This window comes from Cupressus sempervirens, chromosome 7 (genome assembly GCF_028749045.1).
Source record: "Cupressus sempervirens isolate cs-2001-9-10 chromosome 7, ASM2874904v1, whole genome shotgun sequence".
NCBI classification, from domain to species: domain Eukaryota; kingdom Viridiplantae; phylum Streptophyta; class Pinopsida; order Cupressales; family Cupressaceae; genus Cupressus; species Cupressus sempervirens.
The window spans coordinates 428038893-428065375 of record NC_143124.1 but is presented as its reverse complement, the minus strand read 5'-3'; the positions used below and the strand labels follow the sequence as shown (position 1 = coordinate 428065375).

The 26483-nt window shown below is 33.0% G+C and overlaps 1 pseudogene; it reads right to left on the bottom strand.

The window, feature by feature from the left end:
• Positions 1-1824: 1824 nt before the first annotated feature.
• Positions 1825-9724, bottom strand: LOC149547362 (putative UPF0481 protein At3g02645; annotated as a pseudogene).
• Positions 9725-26483: the final 16759 nt, after the last annotated feature.

The window sequence follows — 26483 nt, the reverse complement described above, 5'->3', positions numbered from 1 at the left end:
TAGATCCCATTCCAAATCAATGATGGTTGTCCACCTTCCCTTCCTGAGAAATTTGTTTCCCAAATGGTTACTTTATGCAACCCTACTATATTTCGCAAACAAGACAGAGATTCAAGTCGGTGATAACATCAATTTAGACTGAGCTTAACATCAAGAAATGAGAGTTTTTTGGTGAAAGTAAGCGAAAAAAAGAAAGTAGGCGAAGAAAAGAAACCAAACAAACTCTTAAAAATCTGAGAGAGAAACAAGAAATGCCCCTGCATCCTACGAGGGCAATCGACATGAAGGGGATTGCAAAATATGAATTTGGAACTGGAAAGAATCACAGGGAGTAAAGAAACACAACCTAGCCTTAACAGGGGAAAACACAGCATACTGAAATTTGTAGCATACTCACGTCTCTCCCATTATCTAAATTGCCAAAAATAGGGGAAAACACAGCATACTGAAATTTGTAGCATACTATGTTTCAGACATAGAGAGGATTGTCTTTAACTTAACTGTTTCACTCTCTTGCAAGACTAAAGTAGATGAAAACCCACTGTCCTAAAATCACGCATTACAACAAAGAGTTGCATGACAAGAAATTGGTCAAAGAAGCAGATAAACTTCTGATGCATTAGAGTTTCATGGGATTCCCTTCCTCCAAATGCCAAGCATAGAGACAACCAATTTTCTATCCAAGTTCATCTGGCAAACCAAAATTAATTTTAGAAATTAACAATTATTGATGAATTGGTTTTCATGTTACACAATTGTTTGATTGCTGCAATGTTCAATTTTGAGTGAGCAAATATGAAATTTGGCATCTGCTGTTGCAATAATTTAATTTTTTCACAGAGATGATTACAACCAAATTTTTCACAAATATGATTACAACCAAATCAATAATATCTATCCAACTGTAAACACAATCTTCAACATAACAATCGGCATAATCTTGGACCTGCAGGTACAAGTGCTAGTATATAGTACTTCTAAAATATTTCAATAATCCATCTTAATTGTTTTAACTAACTTTATACCTCAACATAGTAATATTTGGACAACTAATGATTAATAAATAAAAATGGATAATATCTATCTTCATGAAGGTCTCCAATCCATTATACCAGGCAGATTTTTAAAAAGCATGAATGAAAATGCGATTACAATTCAATGACATTTAAGTACTCTTATTAGGCATACAATGCAGTCTAAATTGTACTAGTATCAAATGCCAGCATGGAAGAACCAAACAGATAGTCTTCCAGATTTAAAAAGATGGATAGGTTCTCAAATGAGATTAATCGTAGCAAAGACGATGATTGAATAATTATTTATTAAGTTTAATCATAGCAAAGATGACGATTAGAAAGTACGTATAAATTTCTACTAAAAATTTATATAAATTAAATAAACACCGCAATATTTCAAATGTGTGCAAGGGCAGTATAGTTGACAGAATCATCAGAAGTAGCTCGATGGTGTTGGATTCCATTGTCACCGCATGATTTCTGATGTGTTTTCTGAGGGCAGTATACTTGAGGACGGCAGCACACCTGAAAGCAAAGTTGAATCCACCATGCCAAAAATGTAACTTTTGTACCCCGTTAGAGCAAATATCAAAGAGAAGAAATCGCTGTCACCATCCAGAATTAAGGGTCCGTTTGGTTTCTGAAGATGGAAAGAATTGATTTTTTCAAGATCTGGATTTGAAAATTTGTGCGTTTGTTTCAAAATTTGCAAAATGGAATTAGCATATGATTTTGCCTCATAACCAGATTTTCCAACTTCCTACTAGCAAGTAGGAATTGATAATCAAAATCTGGTTTTGTTTTTTAAGGAGTGTAAAAACAATAAGATTAGACTACTTTTTGAAATTTGCCTTCAACTCCAAGCTTACACACTTCACACCGTCTTTCGAGTGAAACAAACATTTTCAATAAAATTCTAAAAATCGGAATAAAGATATGCAAAACCTTGATTTGGCTTTTTTAGACCAGGATTAAACTCTTCCTTGACCTAGCCGTGAAAAATATCCCTGTCGCTCACGAGCGCTTACAGTCGTACACAGAACAAAAAGTCTGGAATAATGTGATAAGCAAAAATTTCCCGGTGGCCAGAGCAGTAAGGAGCTGCCACGTATTAAATATGTACTTGTTTGCACGTTTCTTCACAGCCACGCTCCACCTGTTGTTATAATGCCTGTTGACGTCCGCTATAACTCGGTCCAGATACTTAACTCGAGTCAATTTGACACATCTACCCATTCCGTTGCAGAAGCTTGCCACTTTCCCGTCGTCTGCCAGCTGGTTGTAGATAATCCCTCCTCTACTTAGCAGCCGAACATCTTCTTCTGTGTCGATGATTCCGTTCATGAAATCGGTGTAGTGACTGAAGACCAAATCACCAGGCGCTGCCGAAGCTTCAAAGGCCACCATATTTCTCAGAACATCTTCTGTGTTGGAATCCAACCTCAATATGGGAAGATAAAGAGTTGCAGTGCTTGGTTCGAATCGAACTGTGCTAAGGTCTCCCTCGGTTGGAAGGAATCTTACTCCCGCCGAGCATAAATCGGAGACAGACGGAATTTCCAGCTCATCGCGTGAAGGAGGGATTTCCGGAGAGGAATATTGTCCTCCCTCTTCACTTTTTTCCTCATCTCTCTCAACATTACGCTTAATTGAAAGAGTTTCTAACGCAGAAGGGAGATTCCTCGCCAACTGTGTCGCAAATTGGGCAGCCCTTCCTTTAAAGACACGGTTAGAGATAAGGGAGACAAGTTGAACAAGACTGATTGTTAATGAGGAGAGAACCCTCCATAAAGCTTTCACAGCACGCTTTATGTATGCTGAATCAGTCTCCGGGACCTGATTCCCGTCATCATTCTTCTCAGTGAAGGTGTTGTCCAGGAATGCCGAAGGGACAATAGAGTGGTAGAGCACCTCCAGTAGGTGACCCCTCGTTTTTACGCACAGCCTTGAACTATCCACCGTCTTCAACATAAATGGCGAAAATTCTTCACAGGCCAACGTCACCAGATTACTCAGCCTTTCTTCTGCCTTATCTTGACAACCCAGCTGGATTTCCAGCAGCTTCTGCAGAAGGAACAAAGGGATCTGATTCTCAACCATCCTGAGATCTCTCACAATGGCATCATGGATTGCACTTCTGCAAGCTGGGTCTAAAACATGGCCCAGCCGTTTCAGCTGGGATGATAGTTGCGAAGAAGAACAATCCACCCCTTTCATGTAGAACTGCAAACACTCGAGCACGAAGGACGCGTCCAGAGCCATAAGCCATGCAAGCGCTTCCTCATTGTAGTCGAGAATTTTTTGGTAGCAGTTCCTAATTTGAAGGCAAAAAGAGACAAATACACAGAGATAATAACTGATTTTATTGCCTTACTGCCTTGCTCAAATGCATTACATAAGGCCTCTATTTATAGAGGTATGAGAACTCTCTACACACAACACATTTTACACATGTTACACTATATTAAATATAATATTACATATATTAAAAACATGGGCGGCTAGAATGGCAGAGTGTCTGCTATGTAATTCATTATGGACGGTAGATAGACGGCTGAGTTGTGGGCTGGACGTGGGCTGGTTGTCTGCTTTTAATGACAGAAGTTAATACTACTAACTACCGCCAACACTCCCCTTTAATTTTTGTCATTAACAAATTTTGCATCACTAATACCTAATTTCTTTTGCAAATATTCAAAGTTATTCATTGGCAATGGCTTAGTGAATATATCTGCCAATTGATCTTCAAATTTGCAGAACTCAAGGTGGATTTCTCCATTATTGACCAATTCTCTGATGAAGTGATACCTTGTATCAATATGTTTTCTCCTCTTATGAAATACATGAGTTTTAGATAATGCTATTGCTGATTTGTTATCACAAAGAATTGGTGTTGGTTCCTCCTGATGATGGTGAAGATCAAGAAAAATTCGGTGCATCCATACTGCTTGACATGTTGTGGAAGTGGCAGCTACATATTCTGCTTTAGCTGATGAGATTGTCACTATAGGTTGCTTCTTTGATGCCCATGATACAACTCCTGATCCAAGGTGAAAGATATATCCAGAAGTGCTCTTCTTGTCATCAATGCTACCTACAAAATCACTATCAGTATAACCCATCAAATCAAAATTGTTAGCTTTGGAATATAGAATTCCATATCCCATTGTTCCTGCAATATATCTTAATATCCTTTTTCCAACTTGCCAATGAGAATTTTTTGGTGATTCCATGAACCTTGAGATTAAACTGACACTATACATGATGTCTGGCCTTGTAGCTATCATATACGTTAAACTTCCAACAAGTCTTTTAAACATAGTTGGATCAACATTTGAGCCCTTTTCTTCCTTGCTAGGTTTTGTTCCTGTTGCAATTGGAGTTGACACTGGATTGCAATTCGTCATTTTAAATCTCTTTAAAACATCCTTTATATACTTGGATTGACAAATGAAGATACCTTTGTCACATTGAATAACTTCAATACCTAAGAAATATCTCATCAACCCCAAATCTGTCATTTCAAATTCTTTCATCATTTTTGACTTGAACATGTCTACTGATAGATTTCCAGTGAATATTAAGTCATCAACATACAAGCATACAATCAAAATTTGACCTTCCTTATTAGTCTTAACATATAACGTGGGCTCATTGTTACTTCTATTGAATTTATTACTTATCATGTATGAATCAATCCTCTTATACCAAGCCCTAGGAGCTTGTTTCAAACCATAAAGTGCCTTGTTTAGTTTATATACCTTGTTTTCATGCCCACTAACCTCATAACCAAGTGGTTGTTTAATATATACCTCTTCATCAAGAAAACTATTCAAAAAAGCTGATTTTACATCCATTTGATACACTTTTCAATCATTTTGTGCTACTATTGCTAAAATAGTTCGAACTATGTCAAGTCTAGCAACTGGAGCAAATGTTTCATTATAATCAACTCCATATTATTGTGAAAAACCTTTAGCAACTAGTCTTGCCTTGTGCTTAACAATTTCACCTTTTTCATCAAATTTAGTTTTGTAAACCCATTTGACTCCTATACATTCTTTTCCTTTAGGTAAATCCATTAATTCCCATGTGTTATTTCTTTCAATAGAGTTAATTTCTTCATCCATTTCCTGGATCCATTTATCTTCTTTAATTGCTTCATCAATATACAATGGATCACAAGAAAATAAAGCAAAATTTGAGTGAATATCTACATTTTCTTCTTCTTGATCATATATTTCTTTTAAGCTTCTTGTCTTCTTACGTTTGTAACCTGGTGTTGAGAATGTTGAATCAGATTTATCATTTACATTTGAACTTGGAGGTGAGGTACCTTGCACAAAGTTCCTTGGTGGAGTATTGGGTGTTGATTAAGTCCCTTGTCCCTTTAATTCATCATCACCTTGTAATATTGGTGTTCCTCTTGTAACTTGTTTGTTATCATTTTCATGCCATGAATCTTCTTCTTCAAATTTAACATCCCTGCTAATGATCAATTTCTTTGAAACAGGATTATATAATCTATAAGCCTTTGATTCTTCACTATAGCCAATAAAGATGCATTTTTCACTTTTATCATCCAATTTCTTTCTCAATTCAGATGGAACTAATGCATAAGCAACACAACCAAAAACTCTAAAATGGGATACTGTACGTTTCTTACCATTCCATGCTTCTTGTGGAATTGTGTTCTTAACACTCTTTGTAGGACTCCTATTCAAAATGTATACAGCACATGCTACTGGTTTTGCCCAAAACTCATTGGATAGATTTTTGGCCTTCAACATACTCCTTGCCATTTCCATTATGGTTCTATTCTTCCTTTCTACTACACCATTTTGTTTTGGTGTGTACCTTGTGGTAAACTGCTTCTTAATTCCATGAAATCTGCAAAATTCTAGAAAATCATTAGAACTGAATTCACCACCTCTATCAGATCGCAATACCTTGATGTAGTAACCACATTGTTTTTCAACCAAATTTTTGAAATCCTTGAACTTTTCAAATGCTTCACTTTTTTGTGTGAGAAAGTATATCCAAATCTTCCTACTAAAATCATCAATAAATGTTAGGAAATATATACTTCCTCCTAAAGACGGAGTTTGCATAGGTCCACATATATCAGTGTGAACTAATTCCAATGGTGCTCTTGCTCTATATGAACCTCCTACTGTGAAGCTTTCTCTATGTTGTTTTGCCAAAATACAACTTTCACATGAACTTGGTGGTTTCAATATTTGAGGTAATCCTCTCACCATATTGTTCTTTTATAATAAGCTTAAAGCATCAAAATGAAGATGACCATACCTCAAATGCTATAGCCATGACTGATCTGAGTATACTGTCTTCAAACTAACTTCTTTTCCTCCTTGAATGCAATGAATCTGAAGGGGGAACATTCGATTTTGTGTCATGTTGACCCTTGCAATTAACCTGCCACTAGGATTTCTATCCAAGATTGTGCAAACATCATTATCAAAAGAAACTTTGTAACCCTTTTGTACTAGTTGACCAACACTCATGAGATTGTGTTTTAATCCAGGCACAAAATACACATCAGGAATATATCTTTTTCCTCCATTTTTTGTTAAGACATTTATAACACCTTCTCCCATTACAGAGACTTTACTATCATTTCCTAGCTTTACTTCAGATTTTACAGAATCATCCAAGCTAGCAAACAAATCTTTATTTCTAGTCATATGGTTACTACATCCACTATCTAGGAAGCATATATCACTAGAGCTTTCTTGAGCAACATTACAAGTTATAAATAAACTTCCTGAATTGTTATCAGATACATCTGAGTAATTAGCACCATTCTTTTCAATATCCTCTTGTTTCTTTCTACATTCACTTACAATATGACATAATCTCTTACAATAATGACACTAAATTCAAGATTTATCAAACCTTGATGATGGGTGTTGGAATGAACTTCTGCCATGTCCTCTATTAGAACTTTGAATGGATTGATTTGTTCTCTCTTCTTGATTTGGACTTCCACATCCATCTATGCTTCTACCTCTTCCTCTTCCTCTGCCAAAAGATACCTGTGATCTAAATGCATTCTCCAAAGAAGAATTGTTATTTCTGTTCATTCTTGATACATGAGATAAAAGTGAGCCCATCAATTCATCAATAGATAGTATTGTCAAATCTTTAGATTCTTCAATGGCAACAACAATGGCATCAAATTTTCTAGGCAAACAACGAAGTATGGGTATGTGCAGGATCATGGTGTACCAAACTATGGCCTTAAGTGGCAGTGAAAAACCAGAAAATTAGGGTTATGTAAACTTGACACATAATTTTAGAGTGGTTCTAGACTTTATATCAAAAAGTTGTAAGAATATAATCTGTAGGAAATTGAATCTAGTTTCTAAACTTCAAGGCCTTATCTAGAGAAAACATTATTTGATTGGTCAAAAGTTTGGATTTTAATGCAATAATACAAAAATTTTAGGGCGAAAATAAAAAGTAAGTGTATGTCTGACCACCTTAATCATAATTAAATGATAATATTTTTAAATATAATTTTAGATATAAAAAGTAGACTCATGCCTGGATGTGATGCATATTTTTGGCAATTTTAATTCCAAATAAATAATTAATTATCAATTTTCTACTATACTATTTTTAGAATTAAAAAAATCTCGTGTCTGACCACCTTAACTAGTTCAAAAAAAATCAAAATTAAGTTTTTTTATTTTTTTTTCTTATACTAGTTGAAGCATAGAATGTGACGCATCTCTTGGATTTCACAAATCTTATACGGTTTGAAAGTTATAGCTATTTTTCAACTAGTATGTCAATCAGCACTTTGTAGCTAACTCCATTAGAAAATAAGTAATAATTACTTACTAAACTCATAATTTGACAAACCTTACATTTATGAAAAGCTATGAACATTCTTAAGAAACCCTTTTCATTACATCAAATTTTGGTTGAAAAAAAGTCGTCAGCTACATGCTTGAAGTAAAAAACACATAAGAACATGCGAAAAACACATTTTCGGGATGTTTTAAAGATGACCATATAAGGTTGGTATCGAAAGATATAGTAGGAATTATAAAGGTATTAATTTTTTTCATTTAGTATCAGGATGGGTGGTAAAAAAGTTGGAATAGATTTTGAAATTCTTTGAGGCATTTCAGAACTACATATTTTTCAGATCGCCACTTTTTGGCACACCATGATCCTGCACATACCCGTATCTTTTCAACAACTTTTTGATCTATCAAATCATCACCATATGATCTAATTTGATTAACCACATTCATTACTTGATTTAGAAATTGATCAACTGAGTCTGAATCTTTCATACACAAATTTTCAAAATCATGCCTTAAAGTTTTCAATTTAGCAATCTTAACTTTTGATGTCCCTTGATATGCTGTTTCTAAAATATCCCATGCAATTTTAAACATTTTAGCAGCACAAACCTTAGGAAAAATTGATTCATCTAAAGATTGTTGAATTAGAAACAACGCTTTAGCATCCTTTTTCCTGTTATCTTGTAATTTATCCTTTTCATCTTGTGTTAATGTAGACTCATCTTGTGGTTCAATAAAACCCTTTTCAATAAGATCCCATATGCCTTGAGAACAAAATAGTGTCTTCAGTTTTATAGCCCAAAATTCATAATTTTTACCAGAAAATATTGGAATTTGTAGTTGAGCTATACTACTTCCTGAAGCCATATTAATACACAGTTACAACTGCACCTTACAATTTTAAACTTTTCTTTACAAAGAAAATCCACCAAACAAGTCTAAGCCAATGACATATAGCTTAAACAAACAACATTATAATGCTTATTTTCCCCTTTTAACAATTTCTTTTTTAACATTAGACTTCACTCCAAGAAATCAGCTCATACCTTCTTCAACCATTAAACTGGGATCTTTTCTTCTCTCAATCTTGGCAGCCACTAGTCTCCAAGTTTAGAAGCTGATAATGATCTGCAATCAAGAAAACATTAGAAGCTTCATTCACTGCTACAACAGTTATATATATCAACACATAATTCTTTTGCTCCTAGGCCCAGCTCTTCATGCTCTGATACCAATTTGAAGGCAAAGAGAGACAAATACACAGAGATAATAACTGATTTAATTGCCTTACTGCCTTGCTCAAATGCATAACATAAGGCCTCTATTTATAGAGGGTATGAGAACTCTCTACACACAACACATTTTACACATGTTACACTATATTAAATATAATATTACATATATTAAAAACATGGGCGGCTAGAACAGCAGAGTGTCTACTATGTAATTCATTATGGACGGTGGATAGAGGGTTGAGTTGTGGGCTGGACGTGGGTTGGTTGTCTACTTTTAATGACAGAAGTTAATACTACTAACTACCGCCAACATAATTTGCCAGTAGTACTTCTTCACTTCTTCCACTGCATAGTCGAACTTGCACTCACCGATTAGCCTGTTCTAAAATCTTCACGCAGCAGCCACTTTATATCTCTCCGTTTCACATGGTTGGGATCTCTAATGGTCATAGGGTCCAATGGAGACGCACTGCGGAACATATGCTTCTAGCTTCATTGTGAAGAGCTCTTTGGGAACACCAAAAATGGATGCCATCATTTCCTTCTCTTCTTCTTGCTTCAAATATGTTTGGACGCTTTCCTTAACCTAAATAACCCAAAGATTTTGATTAGTGTTTACTTCGTCTGGATTCATTACTTCCGTTGTCTCAGTAGTTTTTGAAGATATGGGATTTATCAAAGCAACTAGCTAGGCAGGGGATGGAAATTAGATAATCGAAAGACAAAATTTGACAAGCAACTAGGGCAAGGGTCATATATATATAACCTCATCGTCGGCTTCAGCATAAGTCACCAGAAATTTCTCTACTTCCAACAAGAATCGAAAAGGCATTTCTTTTTTCCTCGCATGATAAATGGGTCACAGAGAGAGTTCTATTCAAACTGCAAGGGTACTTATTTTCTCAGATGCTATTGCAGGTGGTAGCAGAGGGCCCTCTAATCGGAGTGAATCCAAGATGACATGTGTGAGCATTTTTTAGTCTTATTCAAGAGTTTAAAGGTACAAGTACGCATTCACATTTAGCACAATTGTCTTATGTTTGGCATTTCAAACATCGAGAACATTTTTTGGAGGACATTTGAAAGGACGGTGTTTACACGCGTCAGATTAGTTCTTTTGCTTCATTTTTTAATCCGATTTTGTAGAATTAATCTTCTCAACTATTTCTCAAAATAAAAAACTTCTCTTTTGTGTGGAGGTCATCTTCAAACAAAGTAATATTCTCAACTATTTTCTTGAAATATATATTTGTTCTTTCAATTTTTTTAAATAAATTTTTTATTGAGGTCATCCATGAACAAGTTTTAAGTATTTGATATAGGCCAACGCATGCCTAAAACCTCTTTAGCTAAGAGGATTAAGGAGCATCTTCGTTGCCTCTTCCCTTATAATGTCTTCGAGCCTTGCACTCAGCAAGACTTGATCCCTGGGGGCTCTTTGTGAGCTATTCAACTTCACCAATAGATGAAGGGCCCATTGACAAAAAAAAAAAACTTCTTTTAAAAATTATAAATATTTTTTAAATTAATGATTTTGTCAAAAGGCTCTTGGTCTACTGGTGAAATTGAAAGATTCAGAAAAAGCCCACAAGGGATCAAGTCTTATTCAATGCAAGGCCCCCAACATCTAAAATCGATGAGGTTGGGATCGTGCCTTGCACAAATTTGGTAGAATGGACACCCCTCAGTCATTGGTTTTTAACCAAAGAGGCTAGGCAAATTGCTAAACCTCCATTAATAAAAATTAATAATTATTAATTTTTTATATAGTTTTTAAATTTTTTTAAAAGCAAGTATTACACATAATATTTTTGTGGGTAAATAAATAAACTATTTCTAATGGTTTTTGAAATTGAAAGCAACCAAAAATAGGGGTTGACTTGAATAAAAAAGAGTTGCAAAATAGCTAATAGTCAGGAAAATCCAGAATTGTCAAAGCCCCCTTTTTAATTTGAAAAAAATCCCCCACTAAAGTGTCCCAACTACGATAAATAAAACTACAACCAATATACATCATCGAAATACAAACAATATAGTAAATATGAGTCCATAAAGGCCCCATTAACAAAACCCTCATGGGTCAGGTGCTGAAACAATAAGTATAACAGAAACCTAAATCTTAAACTAAAAGGCGAACTAATTCCCCTTGTTCTTCTCCCTCCACTAAGGTTTATCCAATAGCAACTAGAGTCAATGATCTGACAAGAACCTATACAATGAACTCGAGGTGTCCACTCCTATTGTAGCATTCATACCCCCTTTCTCTGTATGTAGAAGGTGAAGGGTGGAGGCCATTGAATGCATCACCCTTAGAGAAAATCTTGTGACCTCATCAAACCTTTGTTCTAGGATCTCCTGCATTTCCCACAACGTTTTAAAGATTTTGTTAGTGGCCCTCAAATCTTCATTTTCAACACCAAATAGGGACTATGGGGTATCCCTCTCAAGGCCCTGATCACCTTTCTTTAGTAGCAAGCTAGGGGAGGTGAGAGTATCCCCCTTCTCACCCCCTAACATATCATGGTTACTATTCTTATGAGTATTTGAGACATGCGATGGAAGGGGGCTCAACTGACTATATTATCCTCACCTTTATCCTCGCTAATAGTTTGTTCTTCCTCTTCTCTAACATATTTTCTCTGTGAGATCTTGCTAATTCTATTTTTTCTGTGGTGGTTTGAACATTCCACTAATAGTGGATTCGAAGCTACGAGGCTCTAAAGTTTAGTTCCAATGAAAACATTGACCCTCTTCTTCATATTTCTCAAGGATTGCCTCCTTACACCTTCAATTTCAACATTTGAGTCCAAAACATGGATATCCTTCTCCTTTTAGATTTGCTTCATGAGATTGTGTTTTAGGGTTTTGGTTTCCACAATGGACAACACCTTAGTAGCGATTTGTAGGGTAGAAGTAGAAAGAGATGGATTAGGAAGAACCACTTGAAAAATTATAGGTTGAATTTGTTAGAAGTTCTCATGAAAATCATGCAATTTATACATAAAAAGCCAAGTGCAGGATAATGTAGGGTTTCCCTTTTTTAATCTTCTCCCTAACCCTAAAGATATTATCTTCCATAGAATGCAGAAGAAAAAATGGGAAGGATGTGAGGTCCTGATTCTGAAAAATATTTAATATGGGGAAATGGTAATAGTAGAAAATTTGAGATCTATCCTCAAGTGTGGGATATCACATAATAACATAGCATACCTTCTTCCATAGCTTTAGAAGCTCTATTTTAAGAAACCCACCATGGTCATACATACGAGCTTCTCCAAATTAGAATAATTAATTGAAACTCATTTCATTAGCGACATAGGTTTTCTTCCTCTATTTTCTTCCCTATAGGGATAAACCAACTAGCCTTGGCTACGACAGCTTCATTAATCTCTAGCGAGGTCCCATTTGTGAATACCCTCTTGTTAGTCGAAGAGTTCATGATCTATATAGACATTGCTTCATCATATCCTTCAATGCATTGTATCCTTCAAGAAAGGAGTAGAAGGAAAAAAAGATTGATGGATTTGTTGAATTTGAACTAGCCCTAAGATCTACATTGATGTTTAAGTGAAAAAAGATCAAAGCTTCATATTTAAGGAGGCATAAGAGATAGTTTTTGAAGATTTTTTCATTGGTTATTGGAGATTTTATGGATAACTTTTGAAGAATAGAGTATTAGAGGAGAAGTGAGAAGATTGGTGAAGTCTGATTGATTGAAGGCTTGCCAAGAAGATCAATCATGGAAATGTTAATGAAGTAGAGTCAATAAACCAACAAATGAGAAAATTTTTTATAGATAAAACACGTTGTTAGTTTCAAACTATTGTGGCAGTCAAAATCCTTTAATCAAGGTTTCCCTAATAGCCATTTTCAAAATACTTTAATCAAGGTGACATTCTAATGGAATGATCCAAAGTCCCATAACTAGGCCACCCATTATAGGGTAATTAGATCCTTTAATAAGATCACACCTAACAATATGTTTTATAACCTTTAATAGGGTTGCCTCTTCACTGATCTTACTTTAGATGAGTGAAAAGTGGTAGTAGGTTACTTGGCAATTTTTCCCAAATTGGGTTTCATGCTATATCTCATTGTCATATATGTGTGATGCATTCTATTAACTATTATTTATTTACTATTGGTCCATATATACTGAATAGAGGGTCAAGTAATGAGTAGAATGTTAATTCGTTGATCATATGGTATATGGACCTAGTAGTTTGATGAAATTGTTTTGCTTTTTTGATGTTAGTATAAGGTGAATTAGTACATTTGGACCTAAGGAAAAATGATTCACCTCCCCTCTTAGTTATTCTAAACATTTTAACAATCGACCTATCCAAGATTATTGTTCTTGTAAGGATTATTTTAAGAATTTAAGCTAAAGACCAAGATATACAAAAGAGTGTTACCTAAGTTGAACAAGGAGAACTTCCCAACCTAAAAAAAAATGATGAAATCATATCTATCTAGAGTTGGAGATTCTATATTGTATTACCTAGAAAATAAATACATTGAAGTTTGTAGACCCATGACTATTAAACAAATGGACAAGATGAAGAAGCATAATCAAATGATGATAGACTTGAATTTTTTTTTGAGTTATGTTAAATTTGATTATTTGATAGTATTTACTGGTAAAAAGAAAATATGGGAGAGAACATCAATTGAAACTAGTTACTGATCTTAGAAGTGGCCTTGTTAGAGGTCTTTAGACACTTCAATCTAGAACTTCCACCTTGTTAGAGGATTTGGAAAATAGTTATTAAGCTAACTCTATTAAGAGATTGGATACACTACTATAATTATTAGAGTGTAACAATGATGTGACTTGATTGCTCATACAACTATATTGCTGATTTGAAATCTCTATTCTAGCTTAAATACTTGATCCTCCTTGATCAAATAAAACTTTGTAGCTTTGACAACTGAGGATACTCTTCTATCGTTCAAATTTTCTTCCTTGGTTTATCTTTTCAATCCCACGCTTCTCCTCATTCGGTCTCACAACTAGACTTTGTACTTATATCTTTTGCATAGTTAGGTCGGCTAGAATACACTTACAAATATTCAATGCTTATCCCTTATGTCTAATAGAGTTAAAAAATAAATTCATTAAACTAAATATTCCTAGTTAAGAAAATCCTTCGTTACCTAACCTAGCTCGGTAGACACTAACTCTTAAATGATTTTCCTATGTTAACCAATTGAACTCAATTAACATTGCAACTTCACAAACTTCCTTTGGTAACCGAGTGAGCTTAGTTAACACTGGTTCCATGTCAACTTTCTTTTGTCAACTGAGTGAGCTCGGTTAATACTAAACTTCTATGAACTTCTCTTTGGTGCCTAAGTGAACTTAGTAGACATTATCCTCTAAACTTACTTAACTTTGGAATACTTGAAAGACACTGGAAACTATCTTCATCGCTCGAGTGAGCTCGATAAACACTTACTGGTAAAGAAATGACATCTTGTGTAATATCATAGACAATATAAAATTGATCAATAGTTTTCAACACTATTAGAGTGAAAGGATATTGTGGTGACAAATATTTCTTTCTATCTATTGATGACTTTTGCAGAATGATGACTATGATATTTCTAATGGAAACATACAATGCATTTCAAATGTTTAAGTGTTATTTGGATAGAGTTGAAAAGAAAATGTGAAAAAGTATAAAGTGGTTGAGATTAGATAGAGGAGGTGAATTCATATCAGATGAGCTCAACATATTATACAACGATAGAATAATCTAGAGAAAAATGAGTACACCAAGGACTCTACCATGAGAGAAGCTATAAGTACTACAATCTACACTTATAACTAAGTTTAAGTGAAAAAGGGTACAAGAAAAGCACCTTTCAAACTTTGGTATGCATTGTTGACTACAATTTGATGTAAGAGCATCATGGGCGTAAGAGCAATCTTGCATCACCAAAAATATTTTTTTTTTAAATCTTTTCTATTTTAATAAGGACTAGTAGACAAGGTGGTTACTATTTATGGGAGCTTTCTATTTTTAGTAAGTTCATCATACAAGCTTGGAATGTTCTTCTTTATTATATGAAGCTTCATCTTAGAGTTATAAGCCTACCATAAAAATCTCATTGCTCCAACATAAGTATCAGAGATATTATTATAGATTTTTGGTGGAAAAATTTGCAAAAAAATCTTCAGGCTCACTATTGGAGGTCCTAGAGTGCCTACATGAAGTCTGAAAACTTGATGGAAGAGTTCTAGTGCCATTCCAAGTCTGTAGATTAGTAGTTGACATTTCCAAAATGTGGTTATAATAGCCAATCAGAGAAACGGTTCGAGAGTTATGGCCTTACAAAGCTGGGCTACTCCAAATTTCTAAAATAATTTGTCAAAGATGTATTTAGCTAACTCTATATGTATTGTTAGGATTTGTCGACCCTAGGTATTAAGTTTGAGCATCTAGAACCTTCCCAAGCGGCATAAATTGCCTATTTAAGAAAGGCTCAAACATTGTCTAGAACAACTCTGGGTAGTAGTTTGCAGCTAGGGTAAACTTTAAGAAACCACCATTCAAAAATAAAAATAAATTATTAGCGAATCTTTCATTATTTTGAAAAACCAAATTATTTTTATTGGTGAATCTCTCAATTTTCTTTATTTCAAATATTATTTACATTGACGATTATTTTGGAATCATAAGTTTTAGAAAATATTGATGAATCTCAATAATAATAGGAAGTTTGCTAATCTCATGGAATATTACAAATCAAAATTGAACATGGTTTACCTCATGGAAATTATAAGGATAATTACATTATATTTTCAATCAATAGTGAAAACTAAATATTGGTAATATATCCCTAAAGTAATTAATAATTATGATAGTTATTAATGAATTAATCTTAATTTCTTTGATAATATATAGTATTTAGATGAATCAACTCTAATCATGTATCAAATATTGTGGTGAACATTTGAGTTTAAATTTTATAATAAAATAAATTATTGAGCGATTTTAAATATTTTGGAACTAAATTTAATAAAAATGTGGTGATTTATGTGGCATTAAATCTTAAATTAGTAGCAAAATTAATAGCAATTTTTTTCTAAAACTCACAAAATTACAAATATTCGCCACTAAAAATAATCTATTCTTACCATAGTCTTGCAAATTACTATAATGAAGGTGGCCATGTGGGTTAGCATATTGTACTTGTGAATTTTGTAATTTTGTATTTGTGGCAATAATAAGAAGTCTATATTTTGTTCTCACATTTGTTTTTGTTTCTATGTTTCTATTATGGATTTATGATATCAAGGGGAGTACACTTCATCAAGTGAGAATGTGGCAGAAGAGATGTAAGTATTACACTTGAGGGTTTTAGAGCCCTCCAAATACAAAAGGAAGAATTGGAAGAACAAATGCACAGAAAAATAAATCTTCTCGTAAGAGGATGAGGACGAAGAAGAAAATGTCAAAGTAGAGGCAATTCTAAACCCAGAGGAAGAGAGGCTTTTTAAGACCGTCTCCAAGATTGGAAAAAGACCTAAGTTTGAGGTTCCAACATTTTCAAAAAATCTTAACCGAGAGGAGCTTATCAATTGGATCAATGAATTGGAGGAGTACTTTGAGTATGAACATATTGAGGATCTTGATACGGCCAAGTTTGTGAAGGTGAAATTGAAGGGACATGCAAAGATCTAGTGGTAGGAGGTTCAGTTGGAGAAGGATAGGAAGGGAAAGGACAAAATCACCAAATGGGATTGGATGATAGCTAAACTAAAGCAAAAATTTATTCACATGGATTATGAGCTTGATCTATTGAAAAAAATTCAAGGGTTGAAGTAAGTGGGAAAATCTATTCAAGACTGTACCGAAGAGTTCCATCGAGTTCTCATTAGAACCAACCATGTAGAAGCTGATAAGGAGAAAGTTGTTCATTATCTTAATGAGTTGAGGCCAAGCATTTAGGATGAGATGAGTCTTGTTTGATGTGGAAGCCATGATTGAAGAACTGCATATATATGTTCCTTATTTGAATATGATAAGATTTAATAACCATCAATCCAAAGAGATTTGATTAATTAAGGACTGATCAATAATAATAGTAAAGAGGACAATGACTATGAAGGAGGAATCAAAACATTTGAAAGACATCATCAATTAAATTATGCTAGTTGAAATATATTATTTTTAAAATATCATATGCAAGAATCACTAACTCAAATAATGAATTGAAAAAATATTGTCATTCACAAAGGCATCATGTGAGAAGTTATTATGGGAAAATCTATTCCTTCAGATGCATACTCTTTGTCTCTAGATCTTTGTGTATGAATGTATTTTCTATCTGGCTGTAACCTAGAAGGCATTACAATTGGGCATGTATGTTGAATATTTGAAGAATCAATGAAAGTATTTTCCTCTTCTTCCTCCTTTGATTGTTGTTCTTTGTGTTTTTCTTACGTTGTGCTAACTCTTACAAGGCGGTTCAGAGAGCAGGTTGTGCCACTGGCCCTAGTTTTCCATATCATTCCTTGCATCATAGGCATACACTAAGTTTTGCTTGGTCACTTTTGTCACCTTTGATGCTCAACACACTAAGATCTCCTTACACTGCACCTACTAGATTTTTCTTTGATCGACACATACTGAACTTATTGCTCTGCATCAACTAACATTCTGCTTGGCCCCTACTAAATTACTCGACATCTATTGTTTTCTTGGACAGGCTTGGCAGACACATTTCTATGCTTAGGATTATCCTATTCTTTTCTTGCATATCCTTTCATTATAGCCTTGTGTAGGTAAACAATACACTATATCATCAAAGACTTTCTTGGTCTTAGTGCTTCTTTTATACACCATATAACCCAACCTTTCTCTAGGTTCTCTTGTTATTCTTTCTTTTCAAATCCTCTTCATCAATCAATCAAATGATAGCATTCAGACCAAATTCAGCAATTATCTCACCAATAAGTGGGTATCTGGAGGATCATAGTCAACCAAACTATGCCCTTAAGTGGCAATAAAAAAAGAGGGTTATGTCAACTTGACGTGCAATTTTCAACTTGTTATGAACTTTCTATTAAAATTTTGAGAGAAAAGAATCTCTAGGAAATTGAATTTAGTTTCTAAAATACTAGACCTTAAATTGAATTTAGTTTCTAAAATACTAGACCTTATCTACAAAAATATAATTTCATTCATATTTTTTTTGAATTTCATAAATTTTAGGACAAAAATAAGAAGTAGATGTATGGCTGACCACCGTAACCAAACTCAAATGATAATATTTTTTAATAAGATTCTAAATATAAGAAGTAGACTCATACTCAGATGTGACACATACTTTTGGGTATTCTTATTCTAAATAATTAGTTAATTATGAATTTTCTACTATATTATTTTTGGAATTAGAAAAATCTTGTGTCTAACCACCTGAACTAATTCAAAAATCTACAAAATTAAACTTTTCTTTCTTTTTACTTATATTAGAAGAAGTATAGAATTTGATGGATTTTTTTGATTTTAAAAATGTTATGTCATTTGAAAGTTATAGTTCTTTTTCTATCAATGTGTCAATTAACAGTTTATACATAACCCCATTTGAAAATAAGTAATAATTACTTACTAAACTCATAATTTGAAAAAGAAAAAAAGGGAATTATGGAAACCTAAGAGAATTCTTAAGAAACCATTTTCTATTTATCAAATTTGGGTGAGAAAAAAGTCGTCAGATACATGTTTTAAGTAAAAACACACACAAGAACAGGTTAAAAACACATTTTCAAGAAATTTTTTAAGTTGTAGGGTTGGTATCCAAAAATATACTAGGCTTTATAAAGGGATTAATTTTCTATTTTGGTGTCATGATGGGTGGGAGAAAAGCTAGAATAAATTTGGAAATGCTTTAAGGCATTTTAGAACTACATATTTTTCACATTGGCACTTTTTGGCACACCATGATCCTGAACATATCCAAGTAGCAGGTTTAACATCAATGACAAAATATTGATTGTTCCATGATAGGTTTCAACAATCTTCTTCATTTCAACAATTTCCCTCTTTAGCATTTATGGAAAACCAATACCAAATAGAAACTTAATAAATTTTATTGAAATCTTTCCCTCTATCAATATCACTCTATAAATATGTGTGACTTCCTTTGTATACTCTGATCTCTTCCTCAAATTTATCCCTCATTTGGTCTTGTCCCTCTTTGACAATCATTCTACTTCCTTCTTTTATCTCTTTGATCTCTCATGGATTTCTCTGATATCTCCTTGTTTGACAACAATGCCAAAGACTTGTCATCTACATATGAAAATATAATCAATTAAGGTTCTCCCTCTATCGCCTTGTATGTGATTGTAAATATTCTATTTTTAGCTCCTTCTTTAGTTTAGGCAAGTCCTAAAGTAAGATACATTGCATCAAATTACAAAATATGTCATTCAACTCGGTTGATGCAAGGCACTACTCTTACTTCTTAAGTAGTTTTGGATAGGGGCATCACCCCTAGTTTAACTCTAAAATATTCATGTGCATCCTTAGGTAAAAACATTGTGAATATATTAGCTATCTATTATTTTGTATTCACGTATTCCATTCTAACTTCTTTGTCTTGAACTAATAATCTCATGTAATGATACTTGATTATAGTGCGCTTTGTCTTTGTGATGCACATGATTCTTAGATATCTTTATAGCACTTGTATTTTAATAATAGAGTACCATAGGTTCAGTAATTTCTTCCTTCATTCCTTTGACTTACTATTTGATCCACTCCACATTTGTGCAATTCACTATAGTAGCCACATAGTCAGCTTTAGTAGTAGATTGTGAAATAAAATTTTGTTTCTTCCTAGTCTAGGAGACTAATCTTTTTCCTAAGAAAATCCCTCTTCTAGTTCTACTTTTTATGTCATCAATGTGTCTAGCCCAATCAACATCTATATAGGCTCTCAATTCAAACTTTTCATTCTTCTTGTAGTATAGACCATAGTCTTTTGTACCTTTCAAGTATCTCATAATCCTTTTAATACCCATTAAGTGATTCTCCTTAGGATTTGTAGAAAATATTGTAGCAATCCCAACAACTAGTGTAATGTTAAGTCTGCTATGAACTACATATTGCAATTTTCCAATCATAGACTTGTACAATGTTTGATTTACTTTAGAAGAACCATCGGTTTTGGATAGTTTATGTCCTATCACTATAAAATACTAACTGGTCTTGAATCTTACATACCAAAAGTTTTCAAGATTTCCTTCAAATACTTGGACTAAGTGATGTAAACACCATATTTCATCTGATATACTTACAATCCAATAAAGAACTTTATTTCTCCAAACATAGACATCTCAAGCTCTTTCATCATTTCATTTGCAAATGTCTTATACAATGTATTTTTTCCTCCACATATGATATTATCAAAAAATATTTCAGCTAGTAAGATTCATTTACCTCCTTTTGTCTCTAAGTACACATTGTTGTTGTGACCAATCTTCACTTACCATATTTCATCTAATATACTTACAATCTAACAAAGAACTTTATTTCTCCAAGCATAGACATCTCAAAATATTTCATCATTTCATTTGCAAATGTCTTATGCAATGCATTTTATCCTCCAAATATGATATTATCGACAAATATTTCAGCTAGTAAGATTCATTTACCCTCTTCTATCTCCAAGTATAGATTTTTTTTGTGATCAGTCTTCTAGAAACCAATCTTCACAAAATAGTTACGTAATATATCATACCATTCTCTAGGAGCTTGCTTCAAACCATATAAAGCTTTGTGCAATCTACAAACCATGTTCTTGTTGTTACCTCCTCTTCCAGTATGGCATTCAGAAATGTTGACTTAACATCCATTTGATAAAATTTTAATTTCTTTGTAAGTAGAGTAAGTGAGAAAAATTCTTACTCCTTACAATTTTACAACTGGGGCAAATGTCTCTCCATATTCAGTTCCCTTTTCTTGTGCATATCCTTTGCAAACTAATCTTTCCTTACTCCTTCTAACTTCACTCTTCTCATCTAGTTTGTTTTTTTACACCACTTGGTTCTAATAACATTCTTGTTCTCTAGTCTTGGTACTAGTGTCCATGATTTTTTCTTATTAATTTGATCAATTTCTTCTTTCATGGCTTGATTCATGTCTTCAATTTCTAATGCATTCTTCACTAATTTATGCTCATGCATGCTTAACAAACATGTTTCATTTCTCAACCTATTCCTTGTCATTGTTCTATCTTCTTAATCTCTAATGATTTTCTCAATAGAATGATGTCTTCTAACATACTTGGACAACCTTAGCTCAATTCTCCTTTCTACAATGGGTCTTTCATGAAATTCAATTTCAAATTCACTATGTACTTCACTATTAAGTAGCTCGGCATTCCTTTCTTGTAAAGTAATATGAATATTAGAGTGTACCTTAGCTTTTGATTACAACTCAACTCGTGAATGCAACTCCTCTCCTAAATGGAACTTGGCATCCATTGTACGTGACTCAACAATCATTGATACTAGTTGATTAGAAAGTTGGTTTGTAGAATTATCAACATTATTAGACATGTCTTCATAGTAGTACGTAAAGGTTCTATAATTTTCAATTTCCTTCTTTGGTTCATCTTCATGTACTTCTATATATTTATCAAACTTTACATTTTCACTTTCTACAACTTTTTTAGTGTTAGTATTTAAACAATTATAAACTTTACTTCTTGTGGATTAACCTAGGAATATACCTTCTTCACATTTTACATCAAGTTTACAATTTATTTTCACCTTAAGAATGTAACACTTTCTTCCAAATACCTTAAAATATTTGAAATTGGGTGAGTATGCATAACATAATTCAAAAGGTGTTGAATTTGTACCTTTCTTCATGTGTACTCAACTTAAGGTATAGACAGCCGTAATGATTGCTTCTCTCGAGTATTTCAAAGCAACATTCTTCTCCATCATCAATGTTCTAGCATAATCCATTACAGATCTATTCCTCCTTTTACTTATCTCATTTTGTGGAGGGGTCCTAGGTGCAAACATTTATCTTTTGATTCCTCTATCATTGCATAAATTTTTGAACTCATTTGATGTAAACTCTCCCCCTATGCTAGATCTCAGACATTATCTTTTACCAATTTCATTTTCAGATCTTGGAAGATACAACTTAAACATTTGAAAAGCATCAAATATTTTATCTTTAAAACATTATTTTCATCATTCTTATGCAACCATCAACAAATAGTATAATTTAATTGTCACCTTTTAGCTTTGTAGATCAATTGGTCCACATAAATCGGTATGAACTATTTCTATAATTTCTATTGAAGTATGAGTCTTAATTTTAAAACTAGAGTTTGGTATCTTTCCTAACTAACATTGTTTATAAATCACATTATCAAGTTTCTTTAGTTTTTTCAAACCTTTGACTCTTTCCATCTTTCAAAATTTGCATGACATAACCTTTTGTGCCATAGCCACACATCATGAAATTGTAGAACACGACAAGTAGCATCATTCATGTCAACATAGCATGGATTACCTCTAGAATAATCTCCACTTCCAATTATTTTTCCATTAGTATCATAGATCTAAGCCTTCCTATTATCAAATTTAAATTTGTATCCTGAACTATTCAATTGTGACACACTCAATAGATTATAGTTAAGTCCTTCAACATAGTTTGCATTGTCACACATTATCTTGTCTGTCAATCTTATTAATCTTTTTATTTTTATCAGACAAGGTACACCATTGCAAAATCTTATATTATTTCCATTGTGATACTCAAGGGTGATAAATTTAATTTTTTCTATAGTCATTTGAAGAGAACATCCACTATCAATGATCAATTTGCCACTTTTGTTCACATAAGATATCAATCCACTTGCCTCATCAGAATCAGAATCATCTTTCATAGCAACATAGAAAAATTCATCATCATGATCATTAGATTCACCATTGGATTCTTCTTTAGCAATGTAACAAGCCTTCTTTCCCTTATCCTTATGGCCTTTGTTATTGTCATCTTTTCTACCCCTGTATTTATCTTCATTCTTTCTATTTGACTCTTCAATACATCTTGCTACAATATGATCAACATCATTACAATTAAAACATATGATAGGTAACTTACCTTTGTATTTTCCTTTGCCTCTATGAAATTTCTTATCCAACAGTGCTTCCATTTCTTCTAGCTCTTCATAATCTGTATCACTATCATTAGTAGCACGTTTGACCTTTTCTTTTTCTTATCTTTTGGTTCTTTTAGTGTTAGCTTAGCCTTGAAAGAATATTAAACATTCTCACATTTGAGATTATCAAAATTTGAAAGTTTGAAAGCAATGATTCTACCAACTAGTCCTTCAAGAGTCATATTACTACCAGGAGTACACCTTATTTCTTCTATATAAGAGACTCTAATAGCATAGATAGGCAATAGGGTTCCCAATAATTTTTTTTATCACAATTTCATATTCAATATGTCCATCAGATCCTCAAATTCAATTAACAATATCTTTGATTCTTGCACAATACTAAATTATATCCTCACATTCTTTCATTCTCTTTTCATCAAATTTTCCTCTAAGACTTCTAGCTTTGGCTCTTAGCACATTCTTGTCTCCTCCATATGTCTTTTGTAGGGCATACCACATCTTCTTATTAGAATTGCATACGTTGATGTCATCAAACTCTAAAGTAGCTTAGGGTAGATGCAATTTCCAACATTGTCATATTGTGTTCCTTCTTATATTTCAATTCCTTAGTAGCGTGGGCTCCAACTACATCAACATGTTCAATGGTAATAGTTAACTATGCATAATCTTCAAGTCCTCCTAAATGTAGCTTCATCAAATTTTTTCATGCAGGAAAGTTTTCCTTGTTTAACTTGGGTACCTCCTTCTTGTATATCCTGATCTTTAGCTTTAAGTACCTTCAAACATTTTATGTACAAGTACTTTATGCTCTGATACTAATTTTTGGAATGTTTACAATAATTAGGGGGCATTAAATCAATTATCCAAGGTCCAAATTTACAAGTAGACCTTTTCATTACTTCAACTTATACTTATGCATGCATCGATCATTCAATATCTTAAACTTTTGCTTTTTGTTGTGCTAGGTTAAAATAAATTTGCATAAATGTAAACATGAAATGCATCAAAATCAATCACACATTTTGACACAAGGATTTAATATGAAAACCCAATTTGGGAGAAAATACTTGTAATATGCTACCAATTTTCACTCTTCTAAAGTGATCCCTATGAGGAGCCAACCCTGTTAAAGGTTACAATGCACACTGTTAAATGTGACCTTGATTAAAGGATTTCAATCACCCTATTAGGAGTGAGCCTTTTTAGAGGAAATTAGAAAATTCTATTAGAATGTCAACTTGTTGAAGGATTTACTCATGATCATTAGGTCAACCTTAGTCCAAAGGATTTATCTAGACAAATACAATTATTATAAATTAACAACAAGACTTGATCTAATAAGTAAACAACTCACTTTTAGATTATAGATATCATATTCAGTCCTCCATTCCCCTTGGTATTTGTACTCTTCACCTTTAATAGCCTATTCACCTTCAACCCCTCATCACCTTAAGGCTTCTTTCTTAGTATTCCAACTGCAAACTCTTCATTCGACCACCATATGAATTAACACCACAAGACACCTTGTCTTTCTCTGGTTCACACTATGAGAAATTGCTTTTGGCCTATTATCTCCTTATATAGAGAATTTAGATATTTTCCCGCTTAATACAATCATCCATTTTAGGATTAGGTCATATTCATTGAATCTTTCGATGTTTCCATTTTGTTCCCTCTATAAAATTCCTTTACAATCCTCTTTTAATTCATCTCAAAATGGTTTATCTTGAATTATGTGCCGCTAGCTCGTCACACTTATCTTCCACACACTTCACACAATTCAAGAAATCAACTTTGTCAGCTCAGATTCATGAAATCTTTGATCAAACTCAATTTACTATCACTCAATAACAACATGGTAGTTTCTTGGCAAACACTATCTTCTGATGCTCGGTTAACACTAGGTTACTTGGGATAAACTAAGTTTTTTTTGGTTGATACTACCATCTTCTAATGCTCAGTACATAGTACAATTTCTTCACTTGACACCTACTAGATTTCTCTTTTCTTGGCACATATGAACTTACTACTCCACTTCAACTAACTTTCTACTTGGCCTACACTAAATTACTTAGCTTCCACTTTTTTCTTGGTCAAGCTTGGTAGACACATTTCTTTGCTTAGGCTTCTCCTAGTCTTTGCACAAGTATCCTTTCATTATAGCCTTAGGTAGATAAATGATATACTATATCATACAAGTCTTTCTTGGTCTTAGTGCTCCTTTTATAGACCATATAACCCAACTTTTCTCTAAGTTCTCTTTTTATCATTTATTTTCAATTCATCTTCATTAATTAATCAAATGATAGCATTGAGACCAAAGTAAGAAATTTTCTCAACAATAAGTAGCAGGTTTGATATCAGTCACAAAAAAAATGATTGTTCCATGATAGGTTTCAACAATATTCTTCATTTGAACAATGTCTTCTTCTTTAACTAATCCAATATGGAAATATTTGACTACATATTCTAAGTTTAGGCAAGTTAGAAAATTAAATTTTGCAATTAAAAATAGCATGTAGCATTAAAATCTTTCTATTAAAAAAGGTTTAAAGTTTAAATAATTAATGATTTTATGTGTTATATGGTTGATGCATTTACTTTTGATTTTGATGATACTTCCATCTCCATATTTCAATTTCCTATTAGACAATGTTCACTTTTGATGCTTTGAAGTAGATTGTTAATAAGAAAATCAAAAGGATAAATTTTATTGGTTTAACTGATTAAATTTTATTTTGGTGCTATTTTCATTTACTATGTCCAAGTAACTAGCTTTTAAGTTGTGTGTGATTTTCTTCAAATGAAGTATGTGCTATAAATTTAAAATCTACTTTGGGTAGGATCATAAATAACTATGTTGAAACTAACATTTGAAGCTACTATTAGTTTGTTTACATTAAAACGGTTTTATATAACCAATGATTATTAAGACTTTAGTTTTGACAAGTTGATTTTAATACAAATGTTAGAAAATTATTTGTTGAGACCTATATAGGAGATATAACTTCCTTAATCAATAACTAACACTATATATTTCTACCATGTGTGAAAAAAATAGAATAGGGAGCTTTATGGTCTCTCTAATTATCCTAGATTATTTGAAATACATTCCTCATGACATTACATCCATAAACTTTTAGCTCTACTGAAATATAATTATATCATCTAAATTTTATATAACTTTTTTCTTTATTATTCTATTTACTCTTATTCTTTAAAAAAAA